At 37.4% G+C, this 25,775-nt stretch overlaps 1 long non-coding RNA gene across 2 annotated transcripts in view; it reads right to left on the reverse strand.

Annotated features, from left to right (window-relative positions):
• Positions 1-395: 395 nt before the first annotated feature.
• Positions 396-25,775, reverse strand: part of LOC123795278 (uncharacterized) — a 38,936-nt gene continuing 13,556 nt past the window's right edge. For both annotated transcript variants that reach the window (XR_015726273.1, XR_006780423.2), the window contains 2 exons: positions 6,491-6,714; positions 396-870 (listed from right to left, as the gene is read on the reverse strand). This is a non-coding gene — a long non-coding RNA (uncharacterized LOC123795278). The remainder of the gene's footprint in view (positions 871-6,490; positions 6,715-25,775) is intronic.

Here is a 25,775-nt window from a genome sequence, read left to right on the forward strand (position 1 = left end):
ATGAGCGGATGAATGCACTTATCATTGTCATATTTGCTACAACAACAGTGCCTAGTTTTTCTATAGAGCCAGAGAGGGGAGAGGGTACAAGAGAACAAGAGCAGAATGTCATTGAAAGAACATCATCTTTCAAACAGACAAAATGTATCTTATGTTCAAACTTTAGTTCTGCTCTTTCCTATCTAAGTGACTCAGGGCAAGTTACTTCAACTCTCAGATCCATTTTCCTCTTCTTAAAGAAAGGAATGGTCCTATTTCTTAAAGGTAGGGTTAGAAGTGCATGCATGCACACACGTACACACATGAATACACACACACACAAAGCACAATGCTTAGGGAGGCTTTCGGATTTGGGAAGCAACAAATTCCTCCTTTGGGTATGTTACTCCAGCCCATTTCTTTTTTTTTTTTTTTTTTTAAGATTTTATTTATTTATTCGACAGAGAGACAGCCAGTGAGAGAGGGAACACAAGCAGGGGGAGTGGGAGAGGAAGAAGCAGGCTCATAGCGGAGGAGCCTGATGTGGGGCTCGATCCCATAACGCCGGAATCACGCCCTGAGCCGAAGGCAGACGCTTAACCGCTGTGCCACCCAGGCGCCCCAGCCCATTTCTTGATAGACCCAAACAGTTGCTGGCCTTGAGTGAGGCCCAGAACAGAAGAGACGTCTGCAGCAGGTTCGAGCCCCATCCGGCAGATCCAGAGGCGGCGACAGACAGGGATGCCCTTTGGGGCCCTTGGGAGGTCCTCGTAGCTGAGTTGTAGCACAAGGCCTTAGGAGTGTTGAGCAAAGCCCTGCTCTCCTCCGCAGATAAACGGTTCTTGGCCTGGTACTAGGCTCTGTAGCCCCAAGAGAGCCTTGATAACAGATCTAAGTTTGAATGAAACACAAGTTAAGTATTTTTTTGTATTGTAGACCTGAGCATTTCTGCTATGAAGAAATAGAGAGAGGAAAACAGATCTGATGAGTATGCTATTGAAGTTCTTTGTCAGAGATGTTATAGATTATAATAACCGTGAATTAAATCTTAAATCAGAGTTATTTTCATATGGCCCTCCAAAATGATTTATGTGAAGTGCAGTAGATATTATAGAAAAAGCTATGTGACATTGGTGATGAATAATTTTTGATCTGAGAATAGAATCTGTGATTTGAAAATGGTTGATTCATTACGAAATGAGAGCAAGTCAAAATCCGTCTGGATATGGACGTGAAATATCTTATTTGTTCTTTGAGATACAGGAACCAGGCAGTATTTTATCATACTAGGAAACTTCTTTCCTTCTACGTTTAGAGATATTATCCTTCATCCAAGATTTTCTTTTTATGTCCTGTGCTTTTAATTTTCTAGAGTAGAAATATAAAATCAGATATTACTTGGAGTATATTCTTGGTAAAACAACCCGGCAGTCTTTGGTAGTGAAATATAATCTCTGCAAGTCGATGAACTGTGTCAAGGATGTTTTTGGTGATTTTCTTGTGAGACACTAAATATTTCATTGAAAAAGTAAATTCCCTTAGGGAATGATTACATATTAACACTCACCTCAGTTTCCCCTTCAAAATGTAAGATATAGAGGATACATTTCAAACAAATACTGCAGATTTACTTTATCCTTACTTACTTCTGATTATCAGCTATGTGGTAAGGCTATACAACTTTTCTTAGTTATTACTATTTGGGCAATGTTTATTTTACAAATACAAAGACGAAAGGAAACGACAAATATATATTTAACTTCTTTGTAATGGCTTTTCAATGATTATGTGGTTAATACTTCAGTGAAAGCTTTATAAATGAGATAATTACAGAAATATTGGCTATAAGGCAATTTTTCTTAATATTTATTTGAATGTCTTTGCGTGTGAAAATAATCGTATTAAAAAAAACAACACACCATGCCTCAGACTTTTTCTGAGGTTTAAAAAGCACTAAGTAGCACCAATAATGAAACCTTTCTTTTCCTTTTGTCTCCCCACCGCCCCCTCAACGCTCGACTCCAAGAAACCAGAGCCCTGTGCAGAGGCTTCCTTGCACAGAGAGAAGATTTTGAGCAGATCTATAAGTGAGCTTTGTGCATTTCCTTTTTTTGTAACATGTTCCCACTTCTGCTATGTTATCTTCTATTAGCTATATTCAGTGAGCTTTGGTTACAAAAATGTGGGTGATAGCAAGAAAGAATTTCAGTAGTTAAAATGTACAAATAAATACCTCAGTGTGTATGCTGCCTGTTCTCTCTTGAATATGTTTTCCCATTGCTGCCCAAGTGGGAGTCACGCAAGTTCTAAAGTTATTATTATGTATGCATTGATGTATACACGAAGCTATTAACACAGAAATCTTTGACAGGGCAAACTTGTAATGACTTCCCTGAAGCTGTTATCTTGAACTGTCTCTAAATTTTCCTTTCCTCTTTGTTGAACAGATCTTTTTAGGAAAAGGGCATAACATATACAGAGTCAGAACACATTTAGATTTTGCCTTTTTGTAGGTTCATAGCGGCCAAACTATTTCATTTAAAAAGTGTGAAAAAAAAATAATGCTTCTGGGCTAAGAATATATGCCAAGTTTACGCCAGCATCTCATTTTTTACGGCTGATTTATAAACCTCTCAGAAAGGATGGAAATGCTGACACATTAATAACTGGCAGAATAAGTCCTGCACACTTCGAGAAAAAAAAATAGAGAAAAGAAATAAAATGGGCAATTCCAGTGTAAAGAACGGAAGTTTCTTAAAAATGATAGGAGATATTTTAGGCTTTGCACAAAGAATCTCACTGTTTATACTTGTTTCGGTGAGAAATAAATAATTATAGATTATTTTATCTTAACAAGTATTTACTAGCATTTTACCTATTCATTTAAAATAATCCAATATTAGAATGGTATTAAAAAAGATAAGTGATAGTTTTAATGCCATTAAATGTGTTCTTTTTTTCTTTTGAAATACTATGTTAAATTTGAAGACTGTACACCTAAAATTATAATGCAGGAAGGCAAAAGTCTTAAATACAAGCATGGTAGTCCTTACATTTTAAAATTAATCTAGTAAAATATCGAATATACTTAAAAATTATAATACCCGATGTTCCTATCGGTACAGAAAACAAAAGGTACTATCATACTACGTACTAGAAGGTAAATTTGATACTACATGCTCAAAACCCTACAGTTCATGCATGTAGACTCAATCGTTATATTTCCAAGCATCTATCCTTAGTTTCTGATTAGGGATGTGGTTAAATATTTATAAATCAATATTGTTTTATATTATTTTAAAAATTGTAAACAATTTTATGAACAATAGAGGAGACATTACGTTAATTCCAGTGCACAAGCAAATGTAATATTTAGTAAATTCAAAGAACAATCCTTGAAAGATAAATACTAAGCTGAGGAAACTGGTACAAATACAAAACATAGCTATATAGATAGAATGATACAGATACAACAGGATATAAAAAATTGAATTTTTTACCAGTCCTGGACATAAAACATGCTAAAATGTTTGCCTTATCACCAAATACATGTTTATAATGTAAATTCCATAGAATCTGGTCTAAGAATTCTGAGTTTCCTCAGCCACTTTGAGCTTTCAGGAGGGTGAGTGAGGCATAATTCTCATGAGGATATAATATTTGTAAAGACCATGTTTTGAGTTTCATTCCCTCCTCCAACCCGTGATGAGGGAATTTCTTGCACTTTCATCAAACCTGTAGTGGAGATATTCTATGGAAGTCCACAAAGAGCTTACCTGTGATCCTCCACCATCAGAAGGCAGGACAAATGATGGTCTAACTCCCACCCACAGACATCTAGGATAAATGTGGCCTGACTCACCGCCTCGGTGGTTTATCTGATTGGAGCACTGTTCCATGGGGCAAAGTACAACTCGGACTTTGGTGAAGTAAGGTGAATGAGCTGTCAATTAGATGAGGACCATCAGGAATAGACCGTGTGCATGGTCTTCATAGGTCTTGTCTCATTGGGCTGCCCAGACGGAGGCTCCAGTAAGAAGATATTGGCAGTTAAACCCATAGGGGCTGAGGAATGAGTCCTAAGCCATCACCTCAGTCATTTACCTGGGACAAGAGAACTGCTGGAGAGAAAAGTCAGCAGGTATCTTTTCCAGGGTCCATGAAAAGGCAAGAGCAATGAAGTCAAGCCACATGGCCTTACCACAGTGTTTTGAGGTAATTTTTGAAGGCTAATACCCTAAAACTTCAATTAGTGAAAATTAAAATGATCAACTTGGAGAACAGTCAGGACACTTTGCACTGAGAGGCCTCGTATGGCTTTATTGCCAGAGAATTCTACCTTTGAGTCTGGCGGTACCAATGATTAGAATGAATAATCTCAGACAAATTAATTAACCTCATCAAACGACAGCTTCCTCATGCATTTTGGAAAGGGGATAATAATGCTACCTAACTCCCAGAGTTACAGTGAGGATTAAGTGAGATAATGAAGGCAAAACATTTAATCCAGTGTCTTGTAAAATAGTAAATGCTCAGTAAATCTTAATTACATTATTATCCTTACTTTGCTTGTCATGCAGAGCAAAACACCTGGGACAGCCAGGGGGGCCGTGAGAAGGCAGACGAGTGGAGGAGCCTTCCTCATTTACCGCCCGGAGACATAGATGAACCCTCAACGTCTCAAGAATCCTTGTCAACCAAGGCCATTTAAACACCGAACTTCCGGTGTTTTTTGAAAGAGCTAAAATGCATTTTTTTCATTAAAAGTCTCAAGCTTCCTGCCAATTGCCAACTAGGAAGAAAACAAACTAACTGTCATTTCTTGGAATGCCAGCAATAAATGGAAATTCCACAAAAATATCTATGTCCCCACTGGGATTATGGCACCAAAACAACATCCGCTATTTATTCTCGGGACAATTTGTACCTTGCTAGAAAATGACACAGGGTCTCCCTCGCTCTCTTCTGTATTATTTAACTCGGAGGGATATAAAGTTCATCACCTCTCCATTTGAACTCTGTTCCTGTCGTTGTCACACATGGTGTCATCAGCGGGAAGCTCACAAATGTTTGTAATTAAAAAACAACTTTACTGCCAGGCACATGTACAGTCTGTCTATAGGAAGAGATGTTTTTCACCATATGAGCACTCAGGCTCTAGCACGAAATCTGGAAAATTAAGTGAAAAATGTGTGTATTGTTTTTGTGAAGGCCTGTCAGTGGCTTGAAGTGAGTCCGCACGATTGTGGTTGTGGACACATGGCTTTGAATCCCCGATCTCTCATTTACTGAGCATTCACGCTCCTTTCATATATAAATATTCGGCTTGGCAAATCTGATTTCTTTTACCACCAATCCCTGTGATTCATTTTCTGCAACTATGTGGTGTGGGCCCCCTGCGGAAAGCCTGATATCGTCCTCCTGCTGCTCTGTCCACCTGTTTAGAATTTACATCCAAAATTCATCTAAAACATACCATATTCCCCCTGGAGAATAGCGAGTTAATATATTTACAAATTCCAGATGAACTAGATATGTTCTGAGGGCTTTGCAATTTCATGTTTTGGAAACTGTGCTTTGATGGAGCTGGCAATGTCTACTTTCCAGAGTAAAATCAAAGCAGAACCCCCTCCTAAAATAAAGCCCAAATGAAACAACACACCGAAAAGAATTCCTCCTATGCACGTTTCAGGAAACATTTCTCCCCCCTTTCACCATGGCGTTCAACATGCCAGAACCAGACACAAATGATTATATGCGTTTTAGGTTAGATTTTTCTTAATAAAAACAGACAGAATTAATTTTCATGGGAATTATGCAATTTTTCTGAAGTTCTGGGCTACCTGGCTCCTCAGGCAACTCTCCATACATCACAGCTCAGAGCTCAACTTCCTTCTTCCTTCTTCCTGGTAAATTGCATTAGCATAGATTACCTTGGAGTGAACATTGTATGGACTTCTTTAATCAACGCCAGGACACTCTGCGTGCTTGTAAGGTTATTCATAAGTTTCTCTGTTCTGTTTCTCGAAATATTTTTGATTGAGAGACCCAAGTAGGGGGCAAGATGGCAGAGTTTCTTTAATTTAATATGCTCCTGCTAGAAAGCTCCAGCTTCTGGAGAGAATTCTGAAAAACAGATGTCTGCCTTCCAAAGTGAAAAACATGCGTCTGTTTCTTAAATGTCAAAACAATAACAGTAAAGTTCCAGCAGACACATGTAAAGGTTCGAGTGGGTGTTCTACCACCGCAGAGCTGGGCCTTATTTTTAGACAGCTGAGAAATCCCCCAAGAAGGCACATACATTATCTTCCCTGCGCACGTGTGCAGTACAGGGAGAGGGCCAGAAAAAAGAAAACTGAGAATGAGGTGGACAGGCAGACATTGCAATTTATGGAAGAGGAGTTTAGTTGTTGGCTTGGGTAATACAGGTTTGTGATGCAATTATGACTATCTCTTTAAATAGCCCCCCCGCCCCCCCGGTTTCCTTTCCATCACTCCATTTTAGACTTACCTGAATTCATTTAGTCACAGTTCCCCTATCTCTCCATCAGTACATCGTTTGGTGTCTGTTACCTGTGTATCAGCTTGTTTTCTTCCGAATGCCTGCATTTACGGAATGTGGTCAGGAACTGATAGGGTCCAGAATAAACTGGGTTGATTATTTCTTCCTGTGCAGTACACAAGCTGGCAGGAAGGAAATCCCACCTTTTTTCCTCTTCAAAAATAGTGTTTTCACTGTTATATAAGAGAGAGCAGATAAAAAGGAGGTTAGCTAGAGTGTCAATATTTCCTATACGGAATGATAAACATTTTAATGTAATTAAGAGTTAGGATTAATTTGTTAATCCTTATATTTTCCCTTGTCCACTTAAGAGATGTATCTCTAATTAAATTTCCCTTTGGCCACACTAATGAAAAGAATATCATCTAGAACTGTAGCCATAGTCAGCATGTGTGGGCAGTAGCGATAAAGCTGGGTAATTGCAGGATTAATAATTGGCTTTTTATTGAGGCTGAAAGCTATGCACTGTATAGAAACTCGCTGAATTACTCGAAATCACATCTATAGACTCTTTGCTTTGTGCTGTTTGCTTTGTACTGCTTCTTCTAATAGCTCCCTTTTCCCTTTTTTGTGTTTCTCTGATTTTTGCAAGCAGGGTAACAATCATGCTACGGCTACTCAATTGTTTCCAGGTCATTCTCTTATTATTGGTTTTACATAATCCCCATAAGCAAGAAGTGCAATTTACACTGCAGCGGTAGTTCTGTGATTAAGAATACTGACTTTTAATATCTCCAACTCAGGTTCCTTATTTATAGTGCAGACCAAGGAGTAATTGCTAATGTGGCGAGTAGACAGGCATCCCTTTCAAATCTTGCCGGGATGAGAAATAATCTTACAACCACGCTCAGAGCTTGTTATCAGGCTGCTAATATATACAGTAGTACAATTTTGTATCTTTTCCTTGATGGAACTGAGATGGGGTTTGCGAGGGGTGGTGTCACTAGGAACCATCATCTATCTACTCCCTTCCCCTTCCGAAATATGGAAACAAAACCTTTATGGCTTGGTACAAACTCTTTCTTAGAAGACCCTATTGACCTGGTCATCAGTCAGGTCACTTTACAGCAATATCAGAGTGTGCTGGAAACACCCCGCTGCCGGGCGGTGGAGAGAATGCCCTCCTGAAAAGAAGCTGTTTGTGACGGCGTGCACACGATACTCTTCAAATACTGGGAACAATAAAAACTAAATGGACGGTTGGTGCTACGATGCTGTCTTGCACGAGAAAATGAGGGAACTTGCCCCTCCTTCCATCTTTTGCTCTGTGAACCTGCAAACATAGAAATGCCCATGGAATGTTTCTCGGTGGACTTCACTGCTGCTTTGGGTGACAAAGGCGTCTATGTTCTGCGTAACACGCTCTATTCTCTTGGCTTCAGTAGTCATTATCCAGTTATCTGAAGACCGAAAATGGGTAATATGGTTAGGGTGGAAGCAAAATCCCCAGAAACTCCCAAGCCCTACCAAGTTTTTTCTTTTTTTTAAAAGAGAAAGACTGGTGTGTGGTAATTTCTATACAAAAACCCTGATTATGAAAGATGATAAAGTAGACTGTGTCTATGAGAATTAATTATCAGCTGTAACCAACTGAGTCAACTCTTCATCTGGTTAGTTGTGACCAGTGCCCGTTCTTCTTCTGGTGATTCAAGTCATAAAGCTTTTAGGATCTATGATTCTTTGCAGGCTCTGCTTTTGTTAATATTTGTGGAGCCCTAAAATACTGAATGGCTTCCTTGAGAACTTTAGGTGTATTATTATTCTTATTTTGGGCGGCTTAATCATTTAATATTCCTTGGCTATCTTCACATATTAATATTTATTAGCATTATCTACTTAGAGCTTTATTTCATACTTGGGGGATACATTTCCTAACATCATTTACATAGTTAGTGCTCATGATTTCCAATGCACTTAGCAAAAGAGAAGATTAATCTCTGTAAGTAAAATGTAAACTAAGTACAGTTAAAAATGAGGTGCCGAAATTCAAGGGCAAGTGAAGTGCATGAGGTTCTTTCAAACCACAGATTAACAAAGTATGTTTTTATGCATCGTACTTTGACAACAGTTTGACTTTAAAAAATCCTGTTTGGACCCTTCATGTAAGTGCAACACAGAAGTTTCTTTTGTTTGTATAATCTTTGCTCGTGGTTTACCCTGATGAAAGGAATGGTCTTCAAAGATTATTTGCTGCAAATTTCCATAAAGAATGTGATTTATCCTGCACTGTGTGTCCATTAACTATTACTGTGTTCAATCTGTCAGCTCTTCAACAATCTTTTCCTTAAATTTGTATGCAAAGCTTGTAAAAAACATCTTATTGACTCTTTTATTATTCAGCATGTTAATTTAATATTTTTTTGAAAGCTAATAAAACCTAAACGCCGAAGGAAAATGGAACTGTTTACAATTCAGTGAGACTGAAATATATCAAATTTAAAATTTTTTCAGAGTGTAGGAGATCATTTATTAATATAAATGTTTAAAGATGATCCATGGAGGGAGAAGGAGAAGGACACTTCGCAATCATAGTTCTCTTTGTGGTGGCAGGAAGTAACTTAAAAAACACTAAGTTATTAAAGGAGAGAATTAAACAACCAAGGTGGACCTGTGCATTACAGATGCTGAAGATGATTATATCCAGAGCTATAGGTTATCCTAGGACAAGAGTGGGAAGTCTGGGGGCGCCTGGGTGGCACAGCGGTTAAGCGTCTGCCTTCCGCTCAGGGCGTGATCCCGGCGTTCTGGGATCGAGCCCCACATCAGGCTCCTCCGCTGGAAGCCTGCTTCTTCCTCTCCCACTCCCCCTGCTTGTGTTCCCTCTCTCGCTGGCTGTCTCTATCTCTGTCGAATAAATAAAATCTTTAAAAAAAAAAAAAAAGAGTGGGAAGTCTGCTTTCTTAGAGCCTTTAATTCTATGAGCAGAATTGTTAGATCTAACTGTAGACTGACAAGATGATTCTAAACGTACACAGGCATGCACACACAAACACACATTTGTGAGTGATGGCGGGGGTGGTGTTGGAATTGGTGTACTTCATTGCTTTTAAACTCATCTCATGAGAAGAACAATTGCCAGGTCTGATATTGTCAAAGGAGCTAGATGCAGTTATGGAAGTAATGGCTGGCATGGTCATCTGATTATTTAGAACTTGCGTGATATAAAAATATGCAGGCATTTTTTTAGGTGTGCCGTATGTCTAAAACTGAAACACATAAATACACACCCATGCACCTGCATGCACCCCCCACACACACACCCCACCAGATAAATAAAGAAACATAACCAAACAAGGGCAAAACAACAAACATAAACACAAGACAGCCAATGGGTCAACATACTTTTTATTTGACTAGAATTTGTTTAACAGTGTTAATAACATTAAAGTCATGATGTCTATTATTCTACCAGCCCTTTTGCTTGACATAGAGAAAAACGGTTCCACAAATTATGCAGTATTACCAGTAATTTCAATCATCTATGCCTTGAGTAGTGTAATCCATAGCTGTTGCTGGGGAAAAAAATTCTAAGTCAAGGGCTCTGTAATTCAATGATATGAACAGCGTTGTTAAAAAATGCTGAACAGAGAAAATGACTAATAAAAGAATGGTGCCCAGAAGGATTTTTATGGGTTGTCTTCCCAGAATAAATAAATCAAATATAAATTAAGAAGAACAGAAAGATAGATTTTACCAGGACTTTAGGTGAAGACGTTTGAAGAAAATAATCAGTTAATTGGCTCAGAAGAATGTTGTTACGTTTGGTGATGGAATAAGTTGTAGAGGGATGGTCAATAAGTAAGAGACTATTAAAGACGGGAGCAGATGAGTGTTTATTTAGAAAGCAATCTAATTCCAGCTTTTAAAAAAGTGGTTTCAGTTTTATTTTGGAGGTGATTGTGAAGAGTACAGACTCCTGAAGAAACAGTATCAGAGCAAAGGTAAGAGAGGTTCAGCGCAGTTCTGGGTAGCATACCATAAAAGAGAGAGATTGTAGAAAATTCTACAGACAGGAAAACATTAATTTCAACTTATGCTAATTATTCTATATTTTTTATGGAGAGGGAGATCATTGAAGAATACAGATGTTAAGGAGGTTATTATAGGTCCAGAGATGATGTCGTTATAGCGTAAACTGTGACTCTGGCAGACCGGAAACCATAGATTATTGCAAGAAAACATAGATTATTGCAAGAATCTGGGCGTCCAGGAGACTAAAAATAATTTCTAAGGGTTTTTTTAGATCTAAAATTTTATGACAGATGAGCTAGTAATATTACAAATAATGGATCTGTGCATATTTCGCCATATTGGGTTACTTTTGTGGAGTGTTAGGGATGGTTTCAGTATTTTGGGACTCCTTGGGTCAAAGAACTTGGTAGCTCCATTGACCACGGGGAAGCTGTGGCCTTCTTCAATTCATTTCAGTAGGCTTATTCTTTTCCTTGTTTTTGTTTTGTGTGTGTGTATTTGTTGAATTGTTTTATTCTCCACATTTCTTTTGAGAATGAAACTTTCAGCTCCCAAATAGCATATTCATATGAGAAGGGAAGGAAATATGGTGAAATTTGACAAAATTATAGAAGCCAACTCATTTTGCTTTCAATGTTCCTGCGGTATTACATTTTTTTTTTTTTAAGAGAGAGGGAAAGAGAGGTGGGGGAGGGGCAGAGGGAGAGGGAGAGGGAGAGAGAAAATCCACTGGGTGTGGAGCCTGACAGGGGGCTTGATCTCACAACCCTGAGATCATGACCTGAGCCAAAATCAAGAGTCAGACGCTTCACTTACTGAATCACCCAGGCATCCCCCTGTGGTATTACATTTTTATGAATGAAAGGGGAAGTAGTAGATTTTGTTGATATGATATCAAGGTATTTAAAACAGACCTGATGGAACTTAACTTGAATCCTTATAGGTTCTGAAGGGAAATCGCAGTAAGACTTTCAGTCACAATAACCAACTAACTAGAAAGCCAGAGGCAAAGGAAATCCACAGCCAACTGACTAGGTTAAGTTTTTAATTATGAAACTGCTACAGAAATAACATTCCTTTCAGAGGTTTGCTAATAGTAATTAAAAAAGAGATTTTACTTCTTTAACATTAATGGCAAAGTTTATCTTAATGGAGTCTGTAGGCATTTTATTTTCCATTGATAACACCTATGCTGACCCAACTGTTTAGTGTATCTGTAGCATCTCAAAGAAACAGAGATACTGAATTAATAGTCACTGTTCTGGATATCGGCTTGATGCCCTGGCAAACAGGAGTGTGTATGTGTGTGTGTGTGTGTGTGTGTGTGTGTGTGCGTGCGCACACACCTGTACACGGTTTTCTCTATGCTCCTCCTCATTTCACCTTAGAACAAAACTAGTCCCCTCTGATTCAAGTAATTTTATTTGGAAGTCTTGCCCCAGACATGTATTATAAAGACACAGAGAGAACCCCGGATCTAATAGTTATCTATCATATGCACTCTCAAACCTTGCATATAATTTCTTGTGCCTGCTTTGTTTTTCTGCTATATTTCTTAGCATATGGACCAAGCATCAAATTTATGACAACCTTCACTCCAGGAGCAGCTTTCTGTCTTTATCTCTATCTTCCTTCTTCCTTCCTCCCAACACCCATTGTCCCCTCTAGCTTAGCGTGGTGTATAGTCCTCTCCATGTGCTTTCTGTACCAGTTAGCCCCTGTATTATAGTTATGGGCTGAGTTTTCTGGCTTTACGCTAGAGTAAAATGCCCTTAGAGTTAACTAATACAAGGGCACTTTACTTGCAATTAACAGAAGCAATACAAACCGGACTGAGGAAAATAGAGGATTCTAATGTAAAGATTGAGAAATGTTTAATGGAACCCAAGAGCTGGAGGACAACAAGTTTTCATCAAGAAAAACAGGCATAAGGATCTGAGACTCTAACCAAGGTCAACCGAGGTTTTTCTCGCCATTGTCTTTGTTTCTTTGTCTTCATTTACTTCAGTATTTACTCTCTTTGTCAAGTAGCTGTCCCCGATTCTATCCTCATGACAAAATACAACATGGCTGGGGTGCCTGGGTGGCACAGCGGTAAAGCGTCTGCCTTCGGTTCAGGGCGTCATCCCAGTGTTATGGGATCGAGCCCCACGTCAGGCTCCTCCGCTGGGAGCCTGCTTCTTCCTCTCCCACTCCCCCTGCTTGTGCTCCCTCTCTCGCTGGCTGTGTCTATCTCTGTCAAATAAATAAATAAAATCTTAAAAAAAAATACAATATGGCTAACCTGGAGCTCAAGAGTCTACACATTATAATTCCAGCTACATGGAGAAAGCCTCTGAACTCCCTTCCCAAATTTGCTGGGGAGAGAATTTGATGATTCCAGCTTGGACTGAGAACTCACCGATACTCTAAACAGCAAGACTTAGGGAGCAGAGTCAAAACATAAATATGACTGCTGAGTGACCACTATTAACAGTAAAGGTTGGACAGAATCTTTTTATTAGAGTCCAGAGACAATATTTTATCTTTTACCCCCCAGCTGGCATATACCTTTCAAACATTTTGAATTAAATGAATCAACTCTCTCTTACATTCACTAGTATTTGTATTCCTGAATTAGAATTTCTCAGGTTTTAATTTCTTTGTCATACATGTGCTCACTTTAGGACTGGGATAAATGTGTTATTAGCTCTTTCTATCCGGATAGAGGAATGGCCCAATTTTTCCTCTCAGACTTGCAGCCTTTTTTGCATTCTGTTTTTTCAGATATGTTTACCTGAAAATGTAAGTGACATTCCAGTATTTTCTACTTTGAAATTCCAGCTGTCCTTGAAAGGTCTGTAGCTGCCATTTTAGTGGTTTGGGCAATTTTTTCTTTCTTTCTTTCTTGCTTTCTTGCTTTCTTGCTTTCTTCTTTCTTTTTTTTTTTTTTTCTTATAAGTAGCAACAACATTATTGTCATAGACATTGATCCATCAGTATTACCAACATTTTCTTAGAAAATTCACCCTCTAGGTTAAGCGTCTGCCTTCGGCTCAGGGCGTGATCCCGGCGTTATGGGATCGAGCCCCACATCAGGCTCCTCTGCTATGAGCCTGCTTCTTCCTCTCCCACTCCCCCTGCTTGTGTTCCCTCTCTCGCTGGCTGTCTCTATCTCTGTCGAATAAATAAATAAATAAATCTTTAAAAAAAAAAAAAAGAAAATTCACCCTCTAGTCTATACATCCTTACATTTTTATCAGGCAGTCCTTGCAACTAGTACATGGTTACATCAAATTTATAAATTTAGAATAATACTAGAGAGAGAGGTCTGTAATATTATTAGAGATCTAATAATAAGAGAGCTTCTAAGAAAACTATTAAGAAGTATCTGGGAACTATGTGAAGATAAAGAATAATTAGAAATAATATTGCAAAAAGTCACACTGTAAGCATATTATATTAAATTTGGGCACCAATCTAGATGACTAAGTTGTAATTATTTTTAAATAGTCTTTACAATTCTAAGCTTTACAAGATTTGCATAAATAAATTCTGTGAATTTGAGGAATTTCTGTGGCTAAGACTGAAAACTTCAAAATTGTTAAGTTTTATTTACTAATACCAGCAAAGATGCATAGTCCTAATATTAAAGGGCAGTCTACCTCATCCCCCAATTTTTCATCTGAAGCTTAATATCATAGGAATGTATTTAAAGGTCACATTAGCTTGTATTCCCTTGGCTTCCACCCTATTGAATCATGTAGGAAATTAGGGCAGAGTTGATTTCCTGTAGCTTATGAACAGTCAAAATACACAGCCTGTGCAGATGGTGTTAGCTTGCTATTTAAAAAATCCGCTACTCATTTAGACTGAGTCATCAACTCAGGAACCACACCCAGATCCCAGCACCCACTGTAGAAAGACACATTCAAGGACATGAACAATCCATCTATTGTTTTACAGAAGCACTTTTTTTTAAGTCCTAAGAGTAAGGCATCATAATTAACAAGGGCAGTGGAAAGTATGTTTCCGTATTAATATCTCATGCACCAGGGAATTAAGGTTCTTAATTCTCACTTAAAAAGAAATGGCCAGATTTCTCCCCACACATATAACCACATGTGAAAAGGAAAAAAGAAGTCTGAGGTAATTATAACTTTCATGTGCTCTCCAACTCCAAACTTTGTTTTATCCTCTGAGGAAAATCAGGTGTCAGTCTTTGTATTTCTATTCAAATTGCCTAAAATATTTAGAATTTTGAGTTACCTCAGTTCTTCTTGGTAAAGCTCTAGAAATCAAAGAGACCGTATAATTGGACAAAGTGACAACTTCACAAATTTTATATTACTTGGTGAAAAGTGAATTCTGATCTGCTCCTGCTTTTGCCTGGGTGCCCCTGTCCTGCCTACACTAAGGAGTATCTAAAGACAAAACGGAGGGAATAGTAAGTACAAGTTCTAGAATAAGAGTAGGCAAGATCAGAGCATAGATAGAAACGGAAGCATGAAGGGGCTTGACGGCCATGGTGAGACATTGGTACTTTATCAGCAATGGGCAGTATTAGAGCAGGAGAGAGATATAATCTGATGTGTGTGTGGTGAAATTATCTTTGGTTTAAGTCAAATTGAGGGCGGTAGGAAGTGGGAGTAATTGATATAATAAAATTGATAAAGGATGGACGGTGATTTAGACTAGGATAGTAGCAATAGATGAGAGACTCAAATAGGTTGAAAATATACTTTGGAGGCAAAGTGAATATGACCTCTATTATTAAGTCAGACCATGAGGTAAGTGGCAACTACTCGTTATCTTTATATAATATATAATTAACATATATTTAATAAAAACTTTTTTAACGACTAATTACACGGGATAAAATTTAAAAAATTTCCTCATCAGATCTCACTAAGTCTCTGAACCTAAGTCGGGTTCATTGGGCTCACCTTTAAAAGTATCTTTTCATTCTTCTGAATCCAGCTGTACTAGACTTTTCCTAATTACCGAATCTGCCATTCTATTAGCCTCAGCATCTTTGCACACGATGTATTTCGGTATGGAACATCTTCCCTTCTCTTCTGCTAAGTAATTCATTCTTCTACTGATTTTATTCTAAAAACCTTAAATGTCATTTCCTACCAAAACTTCCCCAAGATTGTTTTTTATATCTTTAAACTACACCTTGTATTTCTTCATGGCCCTTATCATTCATGACTTCTCCAGGAGTTCATACTATATCTAGATATATATAAATAGATATTTGCCATTTTTGCTTCCTTAGTTCCTAGCCTAGTACCTAGAATGTAGTGGGAATTCAATAAATATTTTGGCTAAATAATTGTCCATATCCTTCTTTTAGTGAATCACAATATACATTAGTCTATTAAAGGATGAAAGTTGTCATGCATTTACACATACACACACCCCTATACATATATGAGACACACACACAACTATCTTTGTTTAAACCAACATCTCTTGGTGTTTTGTGTTCATGGAGTTCTTTTTTTCACATTGCCTATTATTTTGTAATGGGAAAGTAAAACATACTTGGATAAACGCCACGTTAGATTATGAGTTTAGAGAGAATTCTTATTTTCTACACAGTTTTAACCAGTTAATATTAAAGTTTGTTATTTCAATTTTCCATGACCTTGGAGAGATTATTTTAACCTCCCTATGCCATAGTTTCCTCTGGCAAAATGAGGATAATATCAATAATTCTTTCATTGAACTGTGAGCGTAAGTGAGCTCACACATATATGAACAGAGTTTAGAATGGTGCCCTGCACACAGGAAGTGCTCATTAGACATGAAGTATTTTTATAATAAGTAATTTGCTACAATCTAATTGTATCTTTGGGGGGATGAGATCTTAAATTATAAATAAACCTATAATCCAGTTTCCCTTGAAATGTGTTTTCTAAAAAACAGTTTCATAGCAAAACATAGAAAACCTCGAATACTGTTTAAATTCCAATTCTCTTTCTTTTCTTCCAAATTATTTTCGTCAATTTTTGATTTGCTTCAATTCCTGTAGAATCTAAGATGCATACATAGCAATGTGCTAAAATACATATTTTTTGGTTACCGACATTACAGTTGTATAAATTATGAGACTAATATAATATTTGATGTGGGAAAACATCAGAAAATGTATCCGTAAAAAAAAACCTGACTAGTATGGATTTTAATAACATAAAACTGCTGAGGTTTTCATAAAATGAACTTGGAAGTTTTACTTATTCATTTACTCTGGTAGCACTTTGCCTAGTTTAATTAAGCATTACAATTACCATCTATTTTCTAAGTTTGCAGTGATTCATAAATTAATAACGTTAATGATAGCAAGGGAAAAGTAATAATGAAAACATATTCACATTTATTAAATGCCTATATTGTGTTGTATAAAATACAGCCTCTATTCTGCTTTGACTACTATTTGTTCCCACAACCTCCTTGAGGTTCATTTTCATTTTTCTAACACTTTCTTTCCTGTAGTTTAACATGTTTATTTCTTATCAGTTTTAGCACTTATTTCTCTTGCTAAGTCTCCATCCTGCCTCAAAACTTTGCAATTCCAGCGGGATAGAGTTGAAAATATGGGGCTTAGCTCTTGTCTGAAAAGGCAATATAATTTACAATCCGGAATCATCCAATTATCTCTGGAAAGCAAATAAACTGATTCTCTTCTTCTTTTGGACCCAGCATTATATAATAAACATTGAAGGCCTTTCTTTTTATGCTTATTTCTACAATTTTCATGAAAGAACATGTCCTAATGCACCTTTCTTTAATCTTATCACACTAAACCATCACAACTGAAAATGCATTCGATCCTTTTCCAGTGAGAGACAGCCCAACCACTACAATAAATCCCCCGAGAACCGAACAGTTTTTGTGTTTCTTTCGTTTCAAAGTGAATGTTCTGCTCAGAGGAAATTTTGTTTTGCTTCTGTTGATCCATAGAGGGGGATGCTGGCAGAGATCTGACATGTAAAGAAACCTGTATTGGTTTGGTAGGGCTGCCATAACAAATACCACTGACTGGGTGGCTGAAAGCAGCAGAGTTTACTCTCACATTTCCGGAAGCTAGAAGTCTGGGATCAAGATGTCAGCAGGGCCGTGCTCTCTGAAGTTTCTAGGGAAGAATCCCTTTCATGCCTTTCTCTCAAATTCTGGTGGTTGCCAGCAATTCTTGGCGCTCTTTGGCTGTAGACACATCAGTGTCTGTCTCCATCCTCCTATGCTGTTCGCTTTTGGGTCTGTGTTCCCACAAAGGACAACCACTCCTCTGTCTCCTCTACGCTTATCATTACGCTCACAGCACTACTGGGCCACCCAGCGCACATATGCGTATGTGCGTGCGTGGCGGAAGGCAGTCCCAAACCAACTAATTCTCAGATTCTTTGGACACCAGCTGGGCGTCCTACAATGTAAGTGAATTCTACACTATCTACTTGGAGATAGCATCAGATCTCACAGGGTAAGGGCTCAGTCCCACAGACCGCCCTTTCCCCTTTCCCACTTCAGATCCAGTTGTAAATCTAGGTTGTTACCTGTACTTCTGTCGGCTATGCATCATAGGTTCCTATGACCCCTTCCTCAGGTTCAATTAATATGCTAGACCAGCTCACAGAATTGAGGAAAACAGTTAGCTTACTCAATTACTGGTTTATTTTAAAAGGAAGTAACTTAGAACAACCAGATGGAAGAGGTGCACAGGGCTAGGTGTGTGGGAAGGGGGCTTAGAGCTTCCATGCCCTCTCTGCGCTCCCCGCTGTCCCAGCACCCTCACCAACCCAGAAATTCTCCAAACCCTCTTCTTTTGGGATTTTTACGGCAGCTTCATTCCTCAGGCATGATTGATTAAATCATTGGTCATTGGTGATTAAGTCAACCTCCAGTCCCTCTCCCCAGCTCTAGGGGTGGAGCTAAAAGTTCCGACCTCTAAATACCCAGTTGGTTCTCCTGGCAACCAGCCCCAACTTTAGGAGATTTGTAAAAGTTACACCACATAAACACAGTAACATAAACTCCGGTGAAGTTGAAAGGGGCTTATTATATGAAAAATAGACACCCATTTATTTTTTAGTGCTCTGGAGCTATTTGAGGAACTGGAAACAAAGCTAAGTATTATTACAGAAGATGCCTCTATAGTTCTTATATAGGGATTACAGTGTTTTAGGAACTACATGTCAGCAACAGTAGAGGATGACCAAATACATATTTTGTTGCCCTTGAAAATAAAACAACCAGTTATTTTACCAGCAAACTGGGTTTATTGGGAAATGGCAGTGGGATTGCAATTTGAGACATGCAAGCTATGGCAAAGCCTAGGCAAATCCAGAGAACACAGGAGAGGAATATTACTTTATAGAGAAAAAGGAGAAAGTTGGAAGAGCCTGCTTTGAACGAAAATCTATTGGAAGAAAGTGAGAGTTCAGGTGGTGACGGTTCCTGATTGGCTGAGTTGTGGCGGTTTCTCATTGGCTAGCCTGCACAGGCATGGGCATAACTTCCTTCCAACTGCCAGTGTAGGAAAGTAGGCTTCTGCCTATCAGGGATGAATTGGTAGGGTGAGAGAGCACCTCCTGTCGGCCTCCTAAATAACTCTATTTTAAGTGAGATTGACTTTAGTTTCACAATTTCTCATTATAAGTCAAAACATTACACTTTCTGCGTTCATATTTTCTTATTAAGATACTAGTCACATTGGATTTATGGCCTACCCTAATCCAGTATGATCTTGTTCTAATTACTAATTAGTGCGACCTTATAATTGAGAGTACAATATTCAACTAAGTACACAAATCCAAATTCAGAATAATCTAAGGGACTCTAAGGCATTGTTCCAATGAGGGTATATTTCTGCCTCCTTCAATTAATCAAACCGACACCAGATGTTCTGCAAGTTTTTTGACATATAAGGAACTTAGAATTGGTTTCTATTCCAAGAAAATAAAAACCTTGGCAATCAAAGTAACCAGGTCAGTGTGGAAGGGAAAAACATGTTGTTTAGTCTGTGCATTGCCCTTTTTTTTGCAATGTTGCTTTGTGGTGTGCCCTTTTAACAATTAATTGGTCACCTTGTTGAGTGAAGAGGATGACAACATTCAGAGAGTATGTGCCTGGTCACCTGATTCCTAGGAGCTTCTTTAATGACAATGGGGGATGTGGGTGAAAAGGATTTGATGAGTGATCACATCAAACAGTCCTGTTCAAACTCCAGACTTACTCCACGAGGTTCAGTTTCCCATTCCCAAGTCTTGTGACTAATCCCCCAATCTTGCTTATTCCAAGATTGTTAACATCGAATAGAGCATGGTCATCTCACTTCTCAGTAAAGTAGAAAACAAATGAACCCACAGATGTATGTCCACTGCAAGACTATCACTTGCCATAGTCCTTAGAGGCCATTCCTTGGTGAAGTCGCAAGATCTAAACAGCATACTTCCAATCAGAGTTGGTGTCATTTATTGGGCCTTTTGTAATTCTAGAGGTTTTTCACCCTCAATCATGCAGTCATAGGAAATTCTTCATGGAACCTTATTGTGGACCACGGGACAGGTGACAATAGGAAAACAGTAGCACATACATATATTGAGCAACTTCCTCATTCACATTTCTGACTTCAGGGCTAACACGTTGTATTATTGGGAGTTGATCAGATAGTGCTTAGTTTATGATGGGCATTTGCTGGTGTCCTTGATGGGGTTCGGGATATGCTATTTCAAAGGATGGCATATTGTATAGCTTAAGCTGAAGGAGTTTAAAACAAAACGAAACAGCGGAAGCAGGAAGGTCACTCTGATACTCACCCTCCACCACCCACCCTTCTTCCCTGAAACAAGTCATAAAACTCCCCTGTGAAAGGTGCTGTCTCTATACCAGGAAGGGAGAAGACATTCTCATCATCAGAGACAGGGAATTTGAGGCCAAGACATCTGTACAAACAAACCTTATTAAACTAACCCTTATCTTTTTAGTTACTTCTTCACCATTTACTATCTCTAGCCCAAACCCATTTGTCTTGACCATTCACAACTTTATTCTTGGTCTTTTTTTTTTTTTTTAAGATTTTATTTATTTATTTTTCGGGAGGGGGGGAGAGAGTGAGCACAAGCAGGGAGAGCGGCAGGCAGAGGGAGAAGCAGGCTCCCCGCTGAACAGGGAGCCTGATACAGGGCTCCATCTCAGGACCTGGGGATCATGACCTGAGCCCAAGGCAGACGCATCACTGACTTAGCCACGCAGGTGTCCTGATTCTTGGTCTTAAAAGTATAAAAGCTTCCTGCTCTGGTCACTTCTTCAGGTCTTCATTGTCTTGTGAAGGCTCCCGTGTACATGTGAAACTTTAACAAACCGTGTATGCTTTTTCCCTGTTAATCTGTTTTTGTCAGTTTGATTTCCAGACCCAGCCAGGTACCCTGAGAGTCAAGGAAAACTTTCTCTCCTACATTTGTTATCAAACATTCAGTCTCCAAAAATTCTCAGTATCAAGCCAAGAGGTGTATATAAAAAAAAAAAAGAAAAAAAAGATAAAAAGACAAAAGAATACCTTGGTGAAGACAGCATGCCTGTTTCTGTCTCTGCTCTGATCCAGTCGGTCACTCTCCCCTCATCTGCCAATCTTATCAATTATACTTTTCCTTCCAATTATTTACAATTTAATATAAGATAATTTACCTCTCATAATAGCAAGCGAGGGATTCTAATACGAAAATCGATACCAGAAGCTAAATATTTGGTAGGCACGTGGCTTCAGGTCAACAAAGGAAGGAGCAGAATATGAGCTAGCATTTCAGTCTTTCGGTTCACTTCAACCTGATAACCAATTCCAAATGCTCCACGTTTCCAAGGTGATGTTGCCCATGACCGACTCTTGCTGCTGATTTTGATATTCATTATGGTTATTTGGTAGCGATCGGAAACAAACTTCAGCATGCTTAAACAAATTTTAAGATAACTTAAGCTAAAAGAGTAATTTATGGGGAAAAAACTACACAGCTCACAGAGTTGCAGGAGGAACTGAAAAAATCATATGTGTCTTTAGGCAAGACATCCAGGGACAGAATGAGCGAGCATGCAGTATCTACCTGGGAAAATTTGCAGAGGGGTATCTTTGGTTATGCGTCTTTAGGACCTGAATTAATGACTATCTTATGCAAGCCTCTGTCTCATTACATGTTTTCAAATTAACTCACAATCTTACTTCATCAACTCTGTGACAAATTTTCCATTATCCATGTATGATTAAAGTTCAGAAGGTTTCCATGGAATGTGCCTGATAAGGTTTTCTCAATGATATTTGTACATTCAATGGGTGAATTTATGAACATCTCTGATCCCTATTTTTAGACTCTGTGCCTACAAAAATAAAGGTGACATTTAATCATAGCCAATGTCATTTTACCTAGTATGCAGACATCTTATTTTATTAATATTATGCCAGATTTCTTCCCAGTAGTGATTATTTTGGAAATTTGTTGTTTTGTAAAATGTTACATTTCTCCATTCTACCATTGACAATGAAAACAAGATGGACATTTACATGAAACTGACATATCTAAATATACCCAGAGAGAAAAATATTCTTACAGTAATATTAATTCCACAAGCTTTAAGAAATGTATAATTTTACATTTTTATATAAAAGCTATATGGTAGATAAATCTAAGCCGTAATTTAAAATTTATTCCTTATGGAAAAGCTCAGGTTCTTATCAGTCAACTGATTCACCTTTCAGAAACTTTTTAAAAATGTGGTCAAAGTTTCTGTAATAAAATTTATAAATCATTTCTTCATTTTGAATACTGAAAATGAGATAATGGAAACTTGTCCCCTTTTGATTTAATTCTTTAAAAACTTCTGATAAAAAATGTGCTGATTCTTCCATAGAGGGATTAGCAACTTTTAAACTGAAAATTTAACAATCTCTCCTTTCCTAACCCCCACCAGATTAAATCTCTTCCAGTGGCTATTTATAAAAGGCAGATTACTGCAAATGCAAAGTACAATGGTCATCTACTTGCACCCAAATTATCTGGATATTTGCGAATGTAGACAAAATCTAAAGTATAACTGCTTCACAGTATTATTGTTGTCAATATTATTGTGTTCATCCACAGAAAGAACCAAAAGGCAATTTCTGATTAACAGGTTGATTTAATATACTTGGATTTCGACAGTAGAAATGTGTTCTACTGACTTTTTCAAGAAAGTAGGAACTTTTTTTAAAGTTCTTTTTATTTCATGTTCTAAGTTCTATGAAAGATAGTGTGACTGCTGATGGTGCTTAAATTACTTTAGAGAATAATTTAGGCATGAAGAACTTCCAAATAAAAAATTAAAGATGTTTGGGGTGCCTGGGTGGCTCAGTCAGTTAAGCAGCTGACTCCTGATTTCAGCTCAGGTCATGATCTCAGGGTCCTGAGATAAAGTCCCATGTCAGGCTCCCCGCTCAGTGGGGAGTCTGCTTGAGATTCCTTCCCTCTGCCCCTCCCTTTGCTCTCTCTCTCTCTCTCAAATAAAATAAATACATATTTTTAAAAAAATTAAAGATGTTTATTTTCTTTTATTCACTCAGTAATTCATCAGGCATTTATTGTATCATTAGACCTTTGTATCAGGCATTTGGCTAGAACTTGGGAGTCAAAGATTTTAAGAAAGGCTAATTAAATTTAATTTTTTATTTTAATTTATTTATTTTTATCTTTAGTAGCCCCAATGCAGGGCTTGAACTCTCTATCCTGAGATCAAGACCTGAACTGAGATCAAGGGTAGGCTGCTTAACTGACTGACCACCAGGTGCCCCTAAATATAATTTAATTAGAGAGATGGATTTTACCAAAACCTTTCAGTTTTCTCAGAAGTAAATCTAAATACTAGTTGATAAATATTCTTCCCAGGTACCACCATGGACTCAGAACAAAGACATAGGAATCTTCCTCTGAGATTTAATTATCATCATTTTAAAGGATATCAATAACTAAGTTTTAACATTAAAAGTCCTTTATCTGTTCATTTTTAGACATAATTAAACATTCGGTTGGAATTTATATATATAATTCCTATACATAGAAATTGTTTGTTCTAATATGGATTTACAAACTGATTAATTTATCTATTTTGTTTCTATTAGAATATAGAAATGAGGACAGAAATAGGTTCTTTCCAGTGGGTATATTGTTTAAAATTTTTGTGTTAAAATCAATGTTTTTTTGAGTTAAAAAACTTATTAGAGCTTAACATCGTTAGATTCCACTTCTCCCCCCCCCCAACTTTTAGCTCTAGACAGAATGACTGTTAGCATTTTGTCATGGTTGACAATATTATTAGGGATTTTGGAATAACCTCAGGGGTTTGTACATGTCAAAAACAGTAAATAAAAATATCTGTGAAACTCCATAAAAGAATTAAACCTATCTTTTTCTGAACATTTGAAACTTGGGTCTTACAGTGAAATTCAGATGAGAATATACATTGAGGCCTAAAAGCCTTCTAATACCTGCTGATGTTTTTTAGCGACTGGGAGCACTGAGGACCATGGTGAGACAGCTTCATCAATGGGGCCCAACGTGTTTCTTTCCAATTCCAGCATCCTACGTTTGGTTGAACCACATTTCTATGTTCTCACTATAGCTCTGCACATGTAAACTAAAACATTGTTTTTGCCTCTGACCTACACCCCCTCCTTTGCTTTTTTCCTTTGTCACCTGGGAATTTCCATGGTTTCCTATATTGAATGGGGCTCTAATTTCATAACTTGGGACACAAAAGGGATATAGCTTTTACGAATACACACGAGGTTACAGAGAAAAAGCTACAAGGAGTCTTATTTGCATAAAAAAACTCTATTATAAGGCCTCTTGGGAAAAATGATGAAGGTTATTTTGGGGTTGTTGCTCAGTTCCTCGGACAGGCAGGATTAATGTTCTATAAAGAAAACAAGGCACAGGGCGAACGTCTGGAGCTTATACCCAAGAAAGAAAAGACATGCACTATGTCTAGAAAAACTATCATTAGTTGAGAGGAATGTCTTTTAAAAATCATATAATAGATTTCATGGAGAAAAAATGTTAAATGGTAATGAAGAATTTATTAAGAACAAACAAGTAATAATATAAGTATGATATATTGTTCCGTTAAACATTTACTCCAAATGTGCTCTTCAGAAGAGAGCATAGAAATCTTTCTTTCTTTAAACTCTTGGGTATTTCTCTTCCATAACTTTAAAAAATACACATATTTGTTCCTTAATCTGTTATTTTCACACCTGCAATGCAAGGTGAAGATTTGTTCACTCATTCAAGTCCTTATTTCTTCTTTTCCTGAATTCACTTTTGAAAGCTTTATTATTTTAAAATTCTTTTGTTGGCTAACTTAGTAAAATTGTATACTTGTATCTTTCTTTAAAATTCTTTAAAATTTCTTTCTTTAAAAATCTTTAGTGATAGTATTATTTTCTTTAATTTATATGCAATAAATTGCACCCATTTAAAGTGTAAAATCAAGATACAGAGCATTTTCAGAAATTTTGGTGGATTTTTTGTGGACCTTTGCAGACTATAAGTCCTTTCAACGCCTTTCCCAAAAATAATCTACTTTCTATCATTATACATCGGTTTTCATTGTCTTGAATTTTATACCACTGGAGTAATATAGCATGTGCTCATGTCTGGCTGCTTTTATTTAACAAAATGATTTTTAAATTCATTCATAATGTTGAGTGATTTAGTACTTCTTTCCTTTTTGTTGCTAAGTAGTATTCCATATGGCTATACTACGTTTTGTTTATCTTTTCATTTGTTCATGGACCCTTGAGTTGTTTAAGTGCTTGGCTATTAGTAATAATATAATAATTGGTATTAGTCTGAATGCCAATGAATAGAATTCCTGAGTTGTATGGTGGGGGTGTATTGGACTCAGGAAATTCCAAACTGTTATTTTAAGTGGTTATGCCATTTTCCCTTCGAGTAAGAATTCCAGTACCTTCACATTCTTACCAACTCTTGGTATTGTCAGTCTAATTCTAGCAATTCTAACAAGTTTGTAATCTCATTGTAATTTTAATTTCATTTTCCTAATTAATGATATTAAACCTCTTTTTAGGTGCTTCTTGATCATTCATATATTTTCTCTTCTGCAGTGTCTGTTTTACAATGCCCATTTTATTGAGTTATTTGTCTTAATTTTTGCATAATGAATTATTAATATATACTTGGTACAAGTTCTTTTTGAAGATATATGTATCAAAATATTAAGTAAATATAAAATAATA

The sequence above is a fragment of the Ursus americanus genome, chromosome 12, assembly GCF_024610735.1.
Source record: "Ursus americanus isolate L20-20 chromosome 12, mUrsAme1.1.p, whole genome shotgun sequence".
Taxonomy (NCBI): Eukaryota; Metazoa; Chordata; class Mammalia; order Carnivora; family Ursidae; genus Ursus; species Ursus americanus.